The sequence below is a fragment of the Cyprinus carpio genome, unplaced genomic scaffold (genome assembly GCF_018340385.1).
Source record: "Cyprinus carpio isolate SPL01 unplaced genomic scaffold, ASM1834038v1 S000006746, whole genome shotgun sequence".
NCBI lineage: Eukaryota > Metazoa > Chordata > Actinopteri > Cypriniformes > Cyprinidae > Cyprinus > Cyprinus carpio.
The window spans coordinates 3,617,062-3,635,197 of NW_024879345.1; the positions used below are offsets into that span (position 1 = coordinate 3,617,062).

An 18,136-nucleotide genomic window follows, 5' to 3' on the forward strand; every position below is an offset into this window, starting at 1 on the left:
TATGATGTGTTTAGTGTTTCACAAGGTCAGTTAGGAGACTTCTGAGCTTAGAAATCTGCTAAATGTGACTAAAATACATGAAGATATAAAGATATTATTAACATTAACGTCTTGATTTTCCACTGCTCTGAATCAGTGTATATTGTGAAAATTGCTAGACAAATAAATTTGGCTTTGAGCTCTGGACAGAAAAGTCTATTTGGAAGGACATGACATGGTGATGTCATCATTGGATTAGTTGGCCTCTATGTTTTATTTTATATTATTATTTCCACACTCTTCAAAAAAACATTTTCCACATACTGTACTGTATTGTTGCTCCTCTATGCCCCGCCTTTCTGAAACGTGGTGATTTTTACAAAGCTCATCGTTATGAAAAGTGAGGTGTACGCTGATTGGCCAGTTATCCAGTGCGTTGTGATTGGCCGAATACCTCTTAAGTGTGTGATGGAAATGTTACACCCCTTACCATGCTGTGATGCCGTGTCCCGGTGCGACGAGACAAAACCAAATAAAACCGATTACAAACAAGGCATTTGTAGCATCCAATGGGGACATGATTATGGATTATAATGACTTATACTGTCGTTTTACGCGTTGCGTTGCATACCGCGCCGTGTAAACTAGGCATGGGCCGGTATGAGATTTTGACAGCATGATAACCTTAAGCAAAAATATCACGGTATTGTTGTTACAACTCTGAAATGTGTTATTTTTTTAATGACTGGGTTAAAAATTTTTGGACACAATATATTTTGTTCCTCTTCAGGAACTCGAGCTGCGTCGGAGACGCTTTGGGGAAGCCCTCAGCGTGAACCGCTCTGAATCACGTGTGTAATCAGTCCAATGGATGGGCGAGACGTCATAGACGGGTGATGTCAGAAAGCAAGTGCGGCGAAGCCGGCATTAGCCTTCTGTCTTCAGCAAGCGCTCTGTGTGTGTCAGTTGCTATCTGTTTGTGAGTCTTATTTAGTGTTGTTTGTCCACTGATAAGCTCCATTTGTCAAAGCTTCAATCAAGAGAAAGAAAAAGGGTAGGGACACACGCAGTTTGTGTGTTGTCTGCTTGAGAGTGAAACACGCAGAATCAGCTCTCGAGGGAGTTGACGGCTGCGATGTGAGCATTTTGCTTCACTCTCAGAATGTACACCGCATTACACGGTGCCCGTCTCTCCTCAGGGCCCTCTGGAGATCGATCTGCCAACCCTGCCGGTGTTCCAGGGGGCAGCGATCTCCGGCGAGCGCTCTCTCAGTTACCGCCCGGAAACGTAGCGGTGCTAAGAGGCTCACGATCTCTACGGAGGTCCCTAGAGCAGCTAGTACGGTCGTCCCCTGCCGGTCCGCCGCTTCAGGGCACCGAGCTAGTGGCTCTAGGCACACCAGAGGCCAGTCTCGGAGACTGGTTCCCCTACTAGGTCACATGGCGGTATGGGAGTCCATGCCAAGTGTACTTCATGGGGTCCTGCCCCGAGCAGGATCTGGTCTAGTCTTCCTAGCAGATGACGTGGGTCTGAGGACCGTCGTTTTAGGAGACTTCAGCTATGAGAGTCCTGATGCTGTGGCTCAGGACCTCAGAGGGCAGGCCCCTCTGGGGAAGAGCGGTATACACCGCATTACACGGTGCCCGTCTCTCCTCAGTGCCCTCAGGAGATCGATCTGCCAACCCTGCCGGTGTTCCAGGGCGCAGCGGTCTCCGGCGAGCCCTTCTCTCAGTTACCGCCCGGAAACGAAGCGGTGCTAAGAGGCTCGCGACCTCCTGGGAGGTTTCCAGAACTGCTAGTTAGGAGGTTTGCTGCCTGTGAGCCTATTAGGGTCGCTGAGTTGAATGGTTTGGTGACACCAGAGATCAGTCTCGAGAGGCTGATTCCCTTAGTAGACTATTTGGCAGCATGAAAACGCCTCAATTCAATCCGTCTCAATTCAATGGGGACCTTTCCACCCTGGTGGGCCCCCAGCAGGCTCTGGTAATGGAACAGAAGTAGACACTCTCCGAGGACGGAGGCCATTGAGGTGGTCCCTCCTCCCGTTGCAGAGTCCGGGTCCTACAGCCGGTACTTCACTGTTCCGAGGAAGGATGAGGTTTTGCGTCCTATTTTAGATCTGCATTTTTTGAACCGCTCATTCAAGGGACTGAAGTTCAGCACGCTTGCACAGACCAAGTCCGAGGACTGGTGTGTCACGATCTATCATAAGATGCACTTATCTCCATCCTTCCTCATCGGAAGTTCCTGAGGTTTGCTTTTGGGGGCAAAAGCCTACCAATACGGTTCTTCCTCTGGCCTTGCACTCTCACCCCACATTTTCACAACTCAACCATATCGAAGATTGGTTGATATTAGCTTGATCAGAGCAGTTGGCGGTTCGGCATCAAGATGTCGTTCTCGCTCACATGAAAGAGCTGGGGTTAAGACTAAACGCCAAGAAAAGTGTGCATTCTCCAGTACAGAGAACCACTTATCTGGGCATGGTGTGGGATTGGACCACGATGCAGGCAAGTATGTCACCTGCTCGGATCGAGTCAATCCTCACTGCAGTCGCGAGAGTGAGAGAAGGCCGGTCACTCACTGTCAAGCAGTCTCGGAGATTGCTGGGTCTGATGGCAGCTGCGTCCAACGTGAATACTATTGCCCTGCTGTACATGAGATCCCTACAGAGGTGGCTCAAGACCAAGGGGTTCTCCCCGAGGGGAAACCCGCTTCGCATGCTAAAGGTCACGAGGCGGTGCCTACGTGCCTTGGACATTTGGGGGAATCATTGGTTCTTGTCTCAGGGCCCGGTGCTGGGAGCTCCTTGTCGCCGTGTGACGATAGCGACGTACGCGTCCCTCACCGGCTGGGGTGCGGTCATGAGTGACCACCCTGCCCGCGGTCTGTGGAGTGGTCACCATCTGACATGGCATATAAACTGCCTAGAGATGCTGGCCGTGCTTCGAGCTCCCGGACCTGAGAGATCACCATGTGTTGGTGCGCACCGACAACACAGCCGTGGTCTCTTACATCAACCACCAAGGAGGTCTGCGCTCACGCCGTTTGTACAAACTAGCGTACCAGATCCTTGTGTGGTCCCAGGACGAACTCCTCTTGCTGAGAGCAGTCCACATTCCTGGGCATTCCTAATATGGGAACAGACATCCTGTCGAGGCAGGGGCCGAGGCCCAGGGAATGGCGGCTTCACACCGAGGTGATGAAGCACAGTTGGAGAGGTTGGCCAGACTTGGGTGGATCTGTTTGCGACTCGAGAGACATTGCACTGTCCCCTCTGGCTTCCTCTGACTCATCCAGCTCCACTGGGGCTGGACGTCATGGTACAGATGTGGCCGAGGCTTCATCTGTACGTTTTTCCCCCGATTGCTCTGCTCCCGGGAGTTCTGGAGAGAGTGTGCTGGGACGGAGTCCGGCTGCTGTTAGTAGCCCCGTTCTGGCCGGGCCGGGTATGGTTCTTGGGCCTGATTTCTCTTTTTGACGGCACTCCATGGGAGGTTCCCATCAGAAGAGATCTCCTCTCGCAGGCGGAGGGTGCGCCCCCGCATGGAGCTTAGAGGCTGGAGGTGTGGTCTCTGAGGAGGCACAAATCTTAGCTTCCGGTCTCTCAACCGAGGTTGTTGAGACTGTTCTTCAATCCAGAGCTCCCTCAATGAGGAAACTGTATGCCTTGAAGTGGAAGCTTTTCACTTCTTGATGCGGAGACCGCCAGCTCGACCCAGTTAACTGCCCGGCTGGCCTCCGGCCAGAAGAAGCTTATGCTAAGCGGTGGATCAGGATGCTATCCTAAAGCCTCAGGTCCTCTGATCTCCCCTCTCTTGGGGGTCAAGACTCACTCCTCTGAAGTTTGGTCATTGGACGGGTTGTCCCCGATTACTGTCAGGGTCCCGACTCCTTCTCTTGCTATAGCTGTGCAGTTTCCCACACTAGGCAGAGATTTGTAAGTCTGGCGACGTGGGCATTCTCGTTCCCCAAAGCGTCTCCGACGCAGCTCGAGTTCCTGAAGAGGAACGTCTCAGGTTACGCATGCAACCATGGTTCCTCGAAGGAACGAGACTCTGTGTCGCAGTGCCACACTTCCAGCATCTCTGCCAGCTTCGCCGCACTTGCTTTTAAGCTTCCTGGTCTCTGACGTCACCCGCCTATGATGTCTCGCCCATCCATTGGACTGATTACACACGTGATTCAGAGCGGTTCACGCTGAGGGCGTTCCCCAAAGCGTCTCGGTCCTTCGAGGAACCATGGTTACATGCGTAACCTGAGACGTTTTTGAGCAACATACAGAATATTAGAAACAGTAGTATTAATTTATTTTTTCTTTGATTTGTTTCCTAAAAAGAAAAAAATAAAGACTAACATCTTTATGTAACCTAAATCTGTAATTACAGCTATTTAATTTTAGAGACCTTGTCTCAGACGACCACTGGGACTAGACTACAGGAAACAGATGATTCTTCTGCATAATCTGACTTTACTGCATTCTGGAATTGAACTGCTGGTAGAAATGTGCCTATTCATAGAAATCATTTGGATATTGTTCTGTCTGAGTTTTTAGAAACTTGTATATGAGTAACTGAAATCTTTTTTTCATCCAAAATTTGTCAAATTTCATGACATTCCATATTTTACAGGTTAAGTTTTCATAGGTTTTCATATATCAGATAAGATGAACCTGTACATCTGTTGGTCGCACCGGAGATTAACTTTCAGCCAGCATCTGACAACAACTCCTGAGCACAGCTCAGACTGTTATATAGTAATATATCCTCCTTATCCTCCTAAGGCACGCATTGCTATTTCCTAACCCTCAGTTTGATGACTTGAAGAAACCACTATCCCCTTCAGCACATAATTTGTCTAGGTCTGTTTGTGCTAGTACAGACATAAAAAAGTGTGCTATCACATTTCTGAATGATTGGTCTTATGATTTCCAGAAAAAGTATATATTCCAGAAAATAAATAATAATAATAATAATAATAATAATATAATAATAATAATAATAATGATAATAATAATAATGAACTGTTGTAGTCAGAAGTACCCAAGTTAAGGGACCTGATTATCATAAATACTTTGGTGTATACTTTGGTGTTAAAGAGGAAGCAAAGTAATGGTAAAAAAAAAAAAAAAAAAAAAAAAAAAAAATATATATATATATATATATATATATATATATATATATATATATATATATATATATATATATATATATATATATATATATATATAATCATTATTCATGAACTGTCCATGCAACATCATGCAGGTCTTCATACAACCTTCCATGGGAGTTACCACTACAAGTACAGCTTTGTTTTTTGAAAGAAAGATTTTCACTCTTGGAATATAATGTGCTTAGCAACTCATCAGCCCAGAGGCGTTGCTTATTAAGTTCATGTTTCTGTTACTACGTCAGGGGTTTTCAAACCTGTCCTGGAGGACCCCAAGCCCTGTACATTTTGTGTGTCTCCCTTGTCAGACACACCCAATTCATATCTTGCAGTCTCTTCTAACAAGCTGATGAGTTGAATCAGGTTTGTTAGATGAGGAGACATACAAAATGTGCAGGGCTGGGGGTCATCCAGGACAGGTTTGAAAACCCCTGATCTAGGCAACAGAAGAGCAGTGTAGTGGGTAGTGTAGTTTAAAATATGGAGCAGTAATACAGTACATGCTGACACCTGCTGGGGGGACACTGTTCAAAACTAGAGGCTGACTTTTTAACATGAGGTTTTTGACTTTGACATAATTTCACACTCTAGTATTTGCATGCATATATGCAATCTCTTTATTATATCATAGTTTGCAAAATTATAAATATCATAACAAGATGGCTATTTAAAAATGAGTCTAGACTATTATACGCAATGGTCAAACATATGTCTGCATTGCAATAGGTTTTAAAGGAGTGTCTTCTGCTTAAAGTCTATATTTTGGAAGGTTTTTGAGGTGGAGTTTGGGCAGTTGTGGTTGTGCGCTGCATGCCTGCATGGAAACCTAGTTTGGAAGACCTGCAATTAGCAAAATAAGAGCAGTGCGTCCAAAATAAGGAGCAGAAGCCACACTCCTCTCTCTCTCTCTTGTCCTATTTTTTAGAGTGTTTTAAGAAATCTAAACAAAATATGGAAACTTTTGCTCTTTGATAATGCTGATTGAAATTTATTGATTGCTGAGCTCATTAATAACTTGTAGAATCCTGGACATTGAATATTCTCTGGGATTCATACTTTGTCCAAAGGTCTTGTTTTGATTGCACTGCATGCTTTTGAAAACAACAGAGATTTTTAATATAGTGTGTACACTTCAGCACTCTAGAGGAAAACACTTGTTCAGCCTACGCTTCGGTTGAATGAGATAATAATGATATCAATATCAAATACTGGATGAGCATTATGAAGAGGCCTTACTGAGATTTCATATAGACATGCAGACACAGCGGCTTTTGTTGTCAGTTGTTTTTTACTGAATATTTACAATTCTGTTTTTTCACCGAAACTTGCAAGAATACTTGCTTATTCTTGAAGTGTACTTTTGACAGTTTGGTGATTAAATTAAAGGTTTTGGACTGTCATCTTGAACTGAATGCAATGCATCTGGTTTGTGAGATCTTATAATAAATATAATATATATAATAAATATAATAAAATTGTAAGTTTTACGATAGATTAGGCCCTTTGGTTCATGTATGTGTGTTCGTGTGTGTGTATAAAATTGTGGTAAAAATTTTGCATACACTTTGTGCTATCTGCAAAATGTTAAAGGGGTTAATGATGCAATTTCAAATTGTCCTTTCTCTTTGGAGTGTTACAAGCTCTTGGTCCATACAGAAGATCTGTAATGTTGCGAAGACTAAAGTCTCAAATCCGTAGAGATATTTTTTATAAAATTTAAGAGTCAACCACACCCCCCTAAATGGCTCATTCTAACACGTCCCCACATGTCTACGTCACGGTGTGGGAAGATTTGCATAACACCGCCCAAATGTTCACACAAAGAAAGAAGGCATAACTTTTATTCTCACTGTTGCTGCCACCGCCACTATGTTGTGGAGACGCTGTGTTTCGTTGTGAAAGTAGTCTTCCAAAAGTCTTCCAAAAGAGGACACAACTAGAAGTCAGTGGTTAAGTTGTATTAACAACACTGTTCCAGAACCGTTCAACCCAAATATTCAGATGTGTGCTGCGCATTTTATGGAGGATGAGGACTGTTTCCTGAACCAGTAGCCTACAATGCGTCTGTGGCACAATGGCTATTTCTATAAAGTGGGGCAATTCCAACTTTGCAAGGACAGTCTGGTGCTTCTGACTCACAGCCTGTAAGTAACGTTACGTTTTTTTTTATATTTAAATAATTTGCCAATGGTGATTCAAACATGAGTTTTGAGGAGTGTAGAGTAGGCTTGTTGTTTCTCTGATCACAAATGCAGACATGGTTTTATGTTTATGCAGCATGATACACTATGCAATGCGTAAAAAGACAACAAAAGTCATTATAATCAGTAATTATGTCCCCACTGGATGCAACAAATGCCTCGTTTGTAATGGGTTTTATTGGTTTTGTCTCATCTAGTGATGTCCGGATTGCGAACAAATCGTTCTATTTAACCGGATCTTCTTAGTGAACCAGTCGTACCAGTACACAAAACAAGCTGAATAGTTTGAAACGGTTCGCTTCTCCAGTATGCACTAATCCACAAATTACTTAAAGGTGCAATAGGAGATCTTGGAAAATGCCAATTTTAGCCTGATAGCACTGAAAGTGAACGTCCCACCCTCCCTGCAATTACCGTTCAAAGCCACGCCCCCTGAATGCACACAGACCAGAATACCAGAGATAACATTACTACAATAGGCTACATCAGCGGCTCCCAATTCTAGCCCTTGCACCCCCCATTTAAAAAATATTTATTTACAGAGGTATATTATGTCACACTTCACACTTTTCTCTAGTAAGATTCGTCTGTGCGTGAAGAGGCTGCACAGCGCAAATCTGTGGAGTTTAGGGATTAGGGAGCAATGAACACTGCTTAGGGATCATATCGATTGGAAAACAGTTCATGCACATAGCGTGAACAGGGTGCTCAGAGGTATGCAGATACATACGTTGACAGGCAGGTAGGAAAGCAAATTAAAACGCTCGGACCGAGCGTTTTGATTGGACGTACATTTCTTGGTCCTACGCCTTCCACAGAATATATAAAAAAAGATAAATACATTTAGATCACTTAACTTAATGATTGCTATCGGATTGTGAAGAGACTTTCAACCAGCATAACAAAAAAATGTTTCTGAAGACAATTAACTATTGCACCTTGAAAGTTATTTGGTTTATAAAGGTGCCTGACAACTCCCTCTGACGTGAAATAAACCAATATCCCAAGTTATTCAGTTACTCCTAACAGTACATTGACTGAACTACTAAAAGAGAACTGATGATGGGATATGCACGAGCAGAGCAGTTGGACTGAGTCTAGTCCAGACGGGAGACGCCATCACAGTTTGTTAAGGGGCGTAACATTTCCATCACACACTTGAGGCATTCAGCCAATCACAACACACTGTATAGCTGGCCAATCAGAGCACACCTCATTTTTTTAGAACGATGAGCTTTGTAAAAATCGACACATTTCAGAAAGGCGGGGCATAGAGGAGAAACAATAATGTACTTTATATGGAAAATAATGTGCTTTTTGAACCTCAAACCACATAAACACATTGCATTACACCAAATACACAAAATAATGTTCTTTTTAGCAACGTCATATGACCCCTTTAATTATTTTACCAAAATAAGTGGGATCATACATAATGCATGCTATTTTTTTTTTACTGACCTGAATAAGATATTTCACATAAAAGATGTTTACATATAGTAAATAAGAGAAAATTATTTTATTTATTTTTTTATAGGCCTAATTTATAAATTATGATCCCGAATTTATAAAAAATATCCCATTCAAACGTTTGCATGCACTTGATTCTGCACTTGCACTTGAAAAAAAAAAAAAAAAACGCACAGAAAAATATTAAAACCTATTTGGAACAACTTATTAACTGTATCCACTTTATTTTCAATGTGGAAGTAAGCCATTGTCTGTGAATCTGCGAGACTGTGGGTTCATTAGCCACTGTAGGCAAATAACGAGGAAGAATAACAAAGCACAGTTAACAGTAAAACTGTATGTACTACAAACCAGTGTGTTCATAATTAATAAGGTAGAAAGCAACACTCTGGCAACCTTGGCCCTAGCACCATGGTATAAAGTATAGAAAGTACTATATGGATCTTTATGGTTTTGAATTGACAGAGCCCCCTTTAGTTAACGTTTACTTAACTGAGATACTTTGTCAATGATTTGAACTGAACTTGAGCCCCAAGGCTTCTTCGGGGGCCTGTACCATGAAGCTGGTTTAGCTAGCTAGCCAGTTAAGTTTCAGTTTAGTTTGTGGGTTTTAGGTACCATGAAAGTAGCTCGGCTTTAATCAGTGTTCATCACAATAGTAACTTGCGCTCCATGGCTAACCTGCTCCAAGGCAGGTTTAGAGCTCTCAAACCGAAATTTGGCCAATCAGTTTTGTGCAAAGTGACACTCTCTCTCTCTCACACCATAAAGCCACACCCCCAGTTTATCTTGCTCCAAATTAAAGGACACTACATAATATATATATATTTTTTTTTTAAAGATAAAATTGTCTGGCTTTTAGAGATTATTATTTATAAGAATTATTTTAATTGATTTTTATAATTATTATACATTTAATGCATTACATGAGCCAGTTTAGATTAATAATAATTATTATATTTTTATTTTAAATTAATATAAATACATAAAGATATGCAATGTAAATTAGAATTAATAGCTTTAAACATGACTACATATGAGCTTAGATTTTTAAGTGTTTTTATACCTATAAATATTATCAACTATATAAACTAACTTCACAACTTGCACTGATATGGCAAGATGTTTTCTTTTAGTTCTCTTTCATGGAAAGATCGTTTCATCTTGCTGTGCAAGTTTGTTTAAATTCTTCATATTGTTCAATCTTTTAATCTTTGGTAGTGAATCGAACTGATTCTCTCGCGAGAAGTGAATCAGAGTTTCAAGGCATGTGATTGGCTGTTCGTTACTGATGCCACACTTTCATGTGCACATGCTTCATAAACTCAGAATCAAAGCCTGAGTTAACAGAAGAAGTTGATGATCAGCATTATGGTACAAACAAAGCCGGATTGGACTGGTTTGCTTCTATCAACTCAAAACTAATCCTGTAACTGTCATGACATATATGTGCTGAGATGCAGAGCACTGTATCGGTAATGACACTTGTGCTCTGTTTGCACCCAAATGTAGACTAGGGATTGGCGATATTTTGTAATTTGCAATATACCAGTAGAAATTCTCCACACGATAAGAATTAGTCTTCCCACGATAATAACGATAAAGCCTAGTTGATGACATATTTCTGTGTGTCACTCATTCGTTTTTACTCCAGATTTACTTCATTACATCAGTTGGGTATTTGAAATTATTTCCTTTTGTAATCTGACGTGGTTTCATATCACTGAATGAGGCAGAAATCATACTATTTTATAGTATTCTATTCAGTGACAAAGGCTATGTCAGTTAGCATTACATTTTAAATATACTTTATTCTTATAGAAATACCCGAGATGGCTTGAAGAACACAGATAAACCATATATTGTCTCAGTCGTGGGTTTCTTGTCTTCTAGTTTCATCGATTAAAATGCCTCCATCTGTGTTTTATTCTGTCCATATTGGGGATTTTCTGGAACAGTATAAAAGTTCTATTACGTCTGTGAGTCTCACTTGTAGAGTTTCTGCTATCAGTATGAATTAAACAGACATTATATGTGTACTCAATGCTCATAACACCCTATTTTGGGGGTAAAAATAAGAAAAAAAGAAAGAAATTTAAAGTAAACATGCAAATCAATACATTTTTTCTCCAGAGTAGAGAAGTGTACAGGAGTTTTTTGCTTGTTTGTTTGTTTGTTTTGTCTCTCAGTGGATGCATACGATTTCTTGAATTATGAAATTACTGTCACAGATTTTTATCATAATAATTAAATATTCTTTAATAAAACCTTAGACCTTTCTTATGATTTATAGTTATAGGCCTCCTGCATGACAACAGGTCACCCTGCAGTTTTCTGTAATATAAATGTTTTCTGTAAAATATAGAATAATAATAATAATAATAATTGTTATTTTATTATTATTATTTTATAAACACATTCCAATTTGTTCTACCATCTCAAACACAAACCTGAGTATGAAGAAAGTCTGAGGATGCATGAGGAGACAGAGACACCAACATCATATAGGCCTAAGGTTTTATTCTTTTATGATATTGGTATATTTTAGGAGCCTATGGGGATGATGATGGGTATTTTTTACTTTATAGGTCATATCTGGTGCTCTCAAGACTACAAGCAGCTATCACCCAAAGCTAAAAACAGTGGTCAATGTTATTATATTTAGGTCGTCATTGATACCATTATCGCAGTATATACCAGAAAATATTGTGATATAGTTTTAGGTCCATATCGCCCATCCTTAATATAGACTGAGATGTGGAAATTATGTGCAATGATTTGCACTTCCAATAGAATCCAGTAAGCAAGAGACACCCTTGCAGAAGCAAATCTCCTCTTTTTTTTATCCAAGTAATTGCTAGATATAAATCATCATCTGGAGTAGATTGCATGGAATGAACACTATCCCACATTCATTGACAGTAGTGATTGATAAAATATTTGTACCCTCAGCAACTTTTGCTAATCCAGTTACATTTTTTATTTTTTTATTTGTATTACTTTTGGCTCAAATTCAATTCCCATGGTACACATACTATGTTTTATGCAAAATAAGGATTAGTACATTTCAAATCAGAGTATGTTAAAAATATTATGCGCAAAATTCCTGGATGGTGTGTGATTTTTGTATGAGATTTTAATTATACATGCATTTCAAGTTATTATGCCAACAGCCCCTTGTGAAACACAAAACGGAAGTTTCTGGCAGTTTCACAATTCTCAAAAAACAAACAAACAAACAAAAAACGGAAAAGGATGAAATGAAATAAAAGGATAAAATGTAGGTAAAAAAAGATGCTATGTAAAACTGAATCAACTCATGATTTATTTACATGATTTTTGCAGTAAATGCTGCTCCAGACTACCCCCTTTTTTACAAGTACCTTCTAATATGCATATTACATGAAAATTCAACACACCAAAATTTGTAATGAGAATTGTTTATAAATCATTTTTCAACATATAAAAACTTCAATGTCTCCCTATGGTTTTCCACCAAAACAAAAGCTGTATGGTTGAAATGTTTGAAAGCAAACATTAAAACAACATAAATAATAGCAGTGTAATTTTACTGTTGCTCTGTACAATAAAATACAATTATTATTATTACTATTATCATTATATGTTCATTTTTTTATACTCTACAATAGTACTATTATTATAATATTATATTTTTCTATTGGTCTGTTTGTTTGTTTTTTATTTATTTATAATTCATAGTAGAAATGATAGTCTGCATTGTTTTTTTTTTTTTTTTTTTTTTGTATTATATTTTTCTATTGGTGTTTTCTTGTACTTCTCCATAGACTGTAAGGCAATAGATGGTCTGCCCTCCCTGGCTGGGCTGCAATGACAGGACAGCTCAACAAATGACATGCAGCTCTTTCAGGCCAGGGCAGCAGCACGCTCAACACCATCACTGCTCTTACTGGCTGACATGACCCCAGGGTACTGTTGCATACATGCCTGTCATGTGAGAGATCTAAACTGAAATGTACTGCTATATGTTGTAATGGAGTAATCCACTGTGGCACTGTTATATATGTGTTGAAAGAATATTAGCAGCTCCTGTCATACTGGAATGCAGACATGGAATGCAGGTTGATGTCATGTATCCCAATGAATTTGAGATGAATGGACATATATGTCACAGGATGAGTTTTACAGAGAAGCTGACATTTAAGTGAGCAGATGGCCTAAACTGTCTATCTATCTTATAATAAATTACATTGTTTAAGCTCATGTCTCAGTATTTATGTATTTGCTCTAAAGGGGTGTTTTGTTTTCAGTCAGAAATTATAATTTGCACCAGAAAAGCACCTAAGATTAGGGAAAACTGTTTTTTATTCATTAGTTGCTTATTAGCATTCATATTATTAGCATATTGGTTGTTTATTAGTACTTATGAAGCACATATTAATACCTTATTCTGTAGGATCATATTATAGATTCCTTAACCCTACCCAATACCTAAACATAACTACTACAACAACTACTTCACTAACTGTAAATAAGCAGCAAATTAGGAGTTTATTGAGAGAAAAATGAATGTCTAAAATTGCAGTCATAATCATGCATCTCTTTCCTAAGTGCAACATAGCATGAAAACAATAAAACAACAAATTAGTTCATTGTCTCAATAAGAATTCCTACTGTATATGCAGCTTGTTTCACCAAATTTGTTTCAGATGATACATTTTGTTGTCTAAGCAGCAAATGAGTTCAGTCCACATCACAGAATCAACACAAACATAACTACAAATGCGTTAGCCAAGGAAGGGAAAATACATTTACTTTTAACTTGTTTACTGTGCCCATCTTTGAGATGAACTGTGAAGTAGAAGCAAAAGCAACAAGGGTTTGTTGTTTGTGTTCTTTTACGCGCAGCTGGCAGTTTGAGAAAATAAAAGTCATTCTGTAGTGTCAGCGCCCTGGTATTCTGCTGCAAAATTTATGCTGTGCTGATGTTCTTCCACTCAGAATGAGCTGTCAATGCTTAAGCTGTTTATCCATGGCAGTTTGGAGACTTGATACTGTTGTTGTCAATTAGAGATTTCAAATAGGTTCCTAACACAGAGCCTTGTGGGACCCCCCTTTGTGGAAAGTCAATATCGAGGTTTTACCCTTGGCTGAAAAATCTACTGATATACACAGATGTCTTTGAAGGAAGACTTGGGTCAGTGTTTTCTGAGAGTGAGCCTTTTGTCATTGGCAACTCATTGAGCTCTTTTGAGAAAGTCGGTATCTGTATCGTCATGTCATGGGGTTCTTAGGCACAAAAGGACAAACTAATTCTATTGTGCTATCATAGTGGTTATAATTAAACAACAGTGGGTTTTACACTTGGTCACCTGCTCAATGGGGGGCAAGAGTGTTATGTTTACAGTGATACTAAAGTGGTCCAGGGGGCATTTTAGGGATTAGACCCAAAGGCCAGATGAGTAACACTTCCCAGTATGGAATAGTGCAGCAGTGTCCATGTGCCCATTCTGCTGTAACCACATTGTAACCCTTCTCAGCTCAACAGTCATCCGTCCCTCCCTCTCTTTTTGTTGGGTGGCTAATTCAGCCTGTGACTTGCAACATTCTTTGGTTATTTTAGACACATGACTTGTGACCACACACTGCACAGGACAAAACACTCACAATCCGTGTGCCAAACTTCACTTCTTGTACCTTAAGACAACGATACAATCACGTTGTAGAAATTGCTTGATTTATGAGGTGATTTTAATCATGGCGAACCTCACATTTCTCTTTCGCTTTCTCTATGTGGGCTTTGTGAGAAACAGACAAGGACGCCTCACAGAGTGGTGTCCAACATATGATAAAGGTAGGTCAGAGCTTTGTTACAATAAGCTTGTGTACATGTGAGTCTTGAGCATGCTTGTGCAACAAGTTGTGAACATGGAAACTACTATAATCAGCTGCTAATAGTGAAGAGAGGAGCGTTTAGGGACACTCAAATCTAAGAATGCTAAATGATGATTTTAGCAGTGGAATTATTGTATCAGCAATTATGCATAATGCAATATATTATTAAGGGAATTAAATGAAAATTCGCTAATTTATTTGTTATAGCACAAAATATAAAAAGAAAAGATAAGATAACCTCCTACCTGTTGCATCCAAAGCAAATTTGCACCAGCCACCATTTGATTTTTACAGAATATATAAAGAATTTCTGATGTTATTAATGTAAAATACTAAATTTGTTGTGGTTGAATAATGACAGAGCAATCAAATAGTGGAATCCTAGTCTAAGAGATCAATCTGAATTGCACTATAATTCTTTGTGAAATAGTAATATATATATTTATGGTAAGTCCAGTATGTTTAAGGGAAGAGATGTCACAGTTAACATTCGATATGCAGTGATTACCCTCGATTGAAATTAATCCAATCCGATTTCAGATTCTGAAAGATTTGTTTATATGAACCCTAAATGTTGCAATCCAGTTGACATATTTGTTTACACGTGCATTACACGTATTCCAAACCAGACTTCAGGGCATGTGTAGTGCCCAGTTGCGGCATTCAGAATAGAGAAAGCCATCACAATAATGTCATTGGAGCTGCTGCAAGTATGTTTGTAATTTTTGTCTTGATGACATATTTAAGAAGAAAGCTGGGATTTAAATCAGAAGAGTAAATGTCAGCTTTTAAACTGACCAGTTTGTAAGACATAAGAAGTAAAATATATCCATGTTTGTATAAAGTAAAACAAACTTTATGTGAACATGTGCATCACAGCACTGTGCATGTGTGCAGGTATTTGTTTAGGAACTTAGTCAAGCGTTTACATGCTTATTTATTTATTTATTTTTTTTCCTGTTGACTGGATAATTTCAGGTCTAAATCACCCCTTTCAATCTGATTAAAATCTCATTCAGACCGAGTTCAAATGATTGAGGTGTTTACATGAAGGCTTTTCAGTTTGATTAAGCCACCAATCTGATATAAATGGTCTACAATTTTCCTTCCCACCTAATGCTAGTGTGATGTATTCTGAGCAATATCACACCACACCATTGTATTAATATTCAGTAACGTCACTGATTTTTTTTAATGGCACTGACACTATCAGATGAGAACAAAACTTGAGATGAGAACAGAACTGAATTGATTTGAATAAGGACACTACTGTCTTCTGTAGAGCTGCTTATTGCTGAATTGAACTTGTTTCATAATAAATGAACTTTACACAGCTACTGAACTGAACCAACACCCAACAGAGTGGAACTGAATAATGACACGATTTACTTGCTACAGCTGCTTTATAGCAGAATTTTGGATTTGCCTCATTTTTGAAGATTGTTCATCACAATATGTTCTTCTTCCAATAATTATGGAAAAAATATTGCTGGATTTCCTCATCATGCCTTTTGCAAACCTTTAAATCTTGTAACCTAAAATCTTCATGATTTTGTTCTGGCACCTTTGAATGATGAAATTAACTGTCATTTTAAAGGGATAGTTCACCCAAAAATGAAAATTATGTCATTAATGACTCACCCTCTTGTCGTTCCAAACCCGTGAGACCTCCGTTCATCTTCGGAAAACAGTATAAGATATTTTAGATTTAGTCCGAGAGCTTTCTGTTCCTCCATTGAGAATGTATGTACTGTATACTGTCCACGTCCAAAAAGGTAATAAAACATCTTCAAAGTAGTCCATGTGACATCAGAGGGTCCGTTAGAATTTTTTGAAGCATCGAAAATACATTTTGGTCCAAAAATATCAAAAACTACGACTTTATTCAGCATTGACTTCTCTCCCGGGTCTATTATGAGCGCGTTCACAGCACTGCAGTTTAGTGATATCCGGTTCGTGAACGAATCACTCGATGTAACCGGATCTTCTTGAGCCAGTTCACCAAATCGAACTGAATCGTTTGAAATGGTTCGCATCAACAATAAGCATTAATCCACAAATGACTTAAGCTGTTAATTTTTTTAACATGGCTGACACTCCCTCTGAGTTCAAATAAACCAATATCCCAGAGTAATTCATTTACTCAAACAGTACACTGACTGAACTGCTGTGAAGAGAGAACTGAAGATGAACACAGAGCCGAGCCAGATAACGAACGAAACATTGACTCGTTCTCGAGTCAAGAACTGTTTCTGTCGGACGCGTCCGGTTCGAGAAGCGAGGAGCTGATGATACTGCGCATGCGTGATTCAGCGTGAAGCAGACTGACAAACAGCGCATCTGAACCGAACTGGTTCTTTTGGTGATTGATTCTGAACTGATTCTGTGCTAATGTTATGAGCGCGGGTAAACCGAAGGCTTGAATCAAGGGCAATCATCGCCAATGAAGTCATTACGTCGAGCGCAAAAGAACTTGGTGAACTGTTTTCGGCAACCGGTTTATTGAATCAAACTGTCCGAAAGAACCGGTTCGCGGAAAAGAACAGAACTTCCCATCACTACCGGTGATCCGAAAACCGATGCAACCAGTTCTTGACTCGAGAACGAGTTTGTGTTTCTTTATTTATGTGGATGTGTCAGCAGTTCAGTCAGTGTACTGTTTGAGTAAATGAATTACTCCGGGATATTGGTTTATTTGAACTCAGAGGGAGTGTCAGCCATGTTAAAAAGAGTTAACAGCTTAAGTCATTTGTGGATTAATGCTTATTGTTGACGCGAACCGTTTCAAACGATTCAGTTCGATTTGGTGAACTGGTTCAAGAAGATCCGGTTACATCGAGTGATTCGTTTGCGAACCGGATATCACTAAACTGCAGTGTTGTGAACGCGCTCATAACAGACACGGGAGAGAAGTCAATGCAGAATAAAGTCGTAGTTTTTGATATTTTTGGACCAAAATGTATTTTCGATGCTTCAAAAAATTCTAACGGACCCTCTGATGTCACATGGACTACTTTGAAGATGTTTTTATTACCTTTCTGGACGTGGACAGCATACCGTACATACATTCTCAATGGAGGAACAGAAAGCTCTCGGACTAAATCTAAAATATCTTATACTGTGTTCCGAAGATGAACGGAGGTCTCACGGGTTTGGAACGACATGAGGGTGAGTCATTAATGACATAATTTTCATTTTTGGGTGAACTATCCCTTTAAGAAGTATAAGTTAGTTAAGTTGTTATGTAGCTAATTAAAGTTAGTTGTAATCAAGGCAAATAGACCACCATGAATGAGCAAGTTTGTACACAAGTCTTGTTAATAAGCTGCACTGCTGCAAGATGTTTGGCAAGCTTTTACACAGAGGGTCTGGGAGTTAACAGGTGGATTAGAAGCCATCAGCAAAATTATATGTATTATATCATAAATCTGCTCTCTCT

General features: G+C 39.5%; 1 protein-coding gene across 6 annotated transcripts in view; it reads left to right on the plus strand.

Annotated features, from left to right (window-relative positions):
* The window catches only part of LOC109068738 (triple functional domain protein-like), a 135,944-nt gene that overhangs the window by 22,750 nt on the left and 95,058 nt on the right, over positions 1–18,136 (plus strand). The window contains exon 1 of one of the 6 annotated variants that reach the window (XM_042755755.1): positions 14,616–14,656. The exons of the other annotated variants lie outside the window; for them this stretch is intronic. The gene's annotated coding sequence lies outside the window, so the exon portion shown is untranslated. Of the gene's footprint in view, positions 1–14,615; positions 14,657–18,136 lie in introns of those variants that run through there. 6 annotated transcript variants of the gene reach the window in all.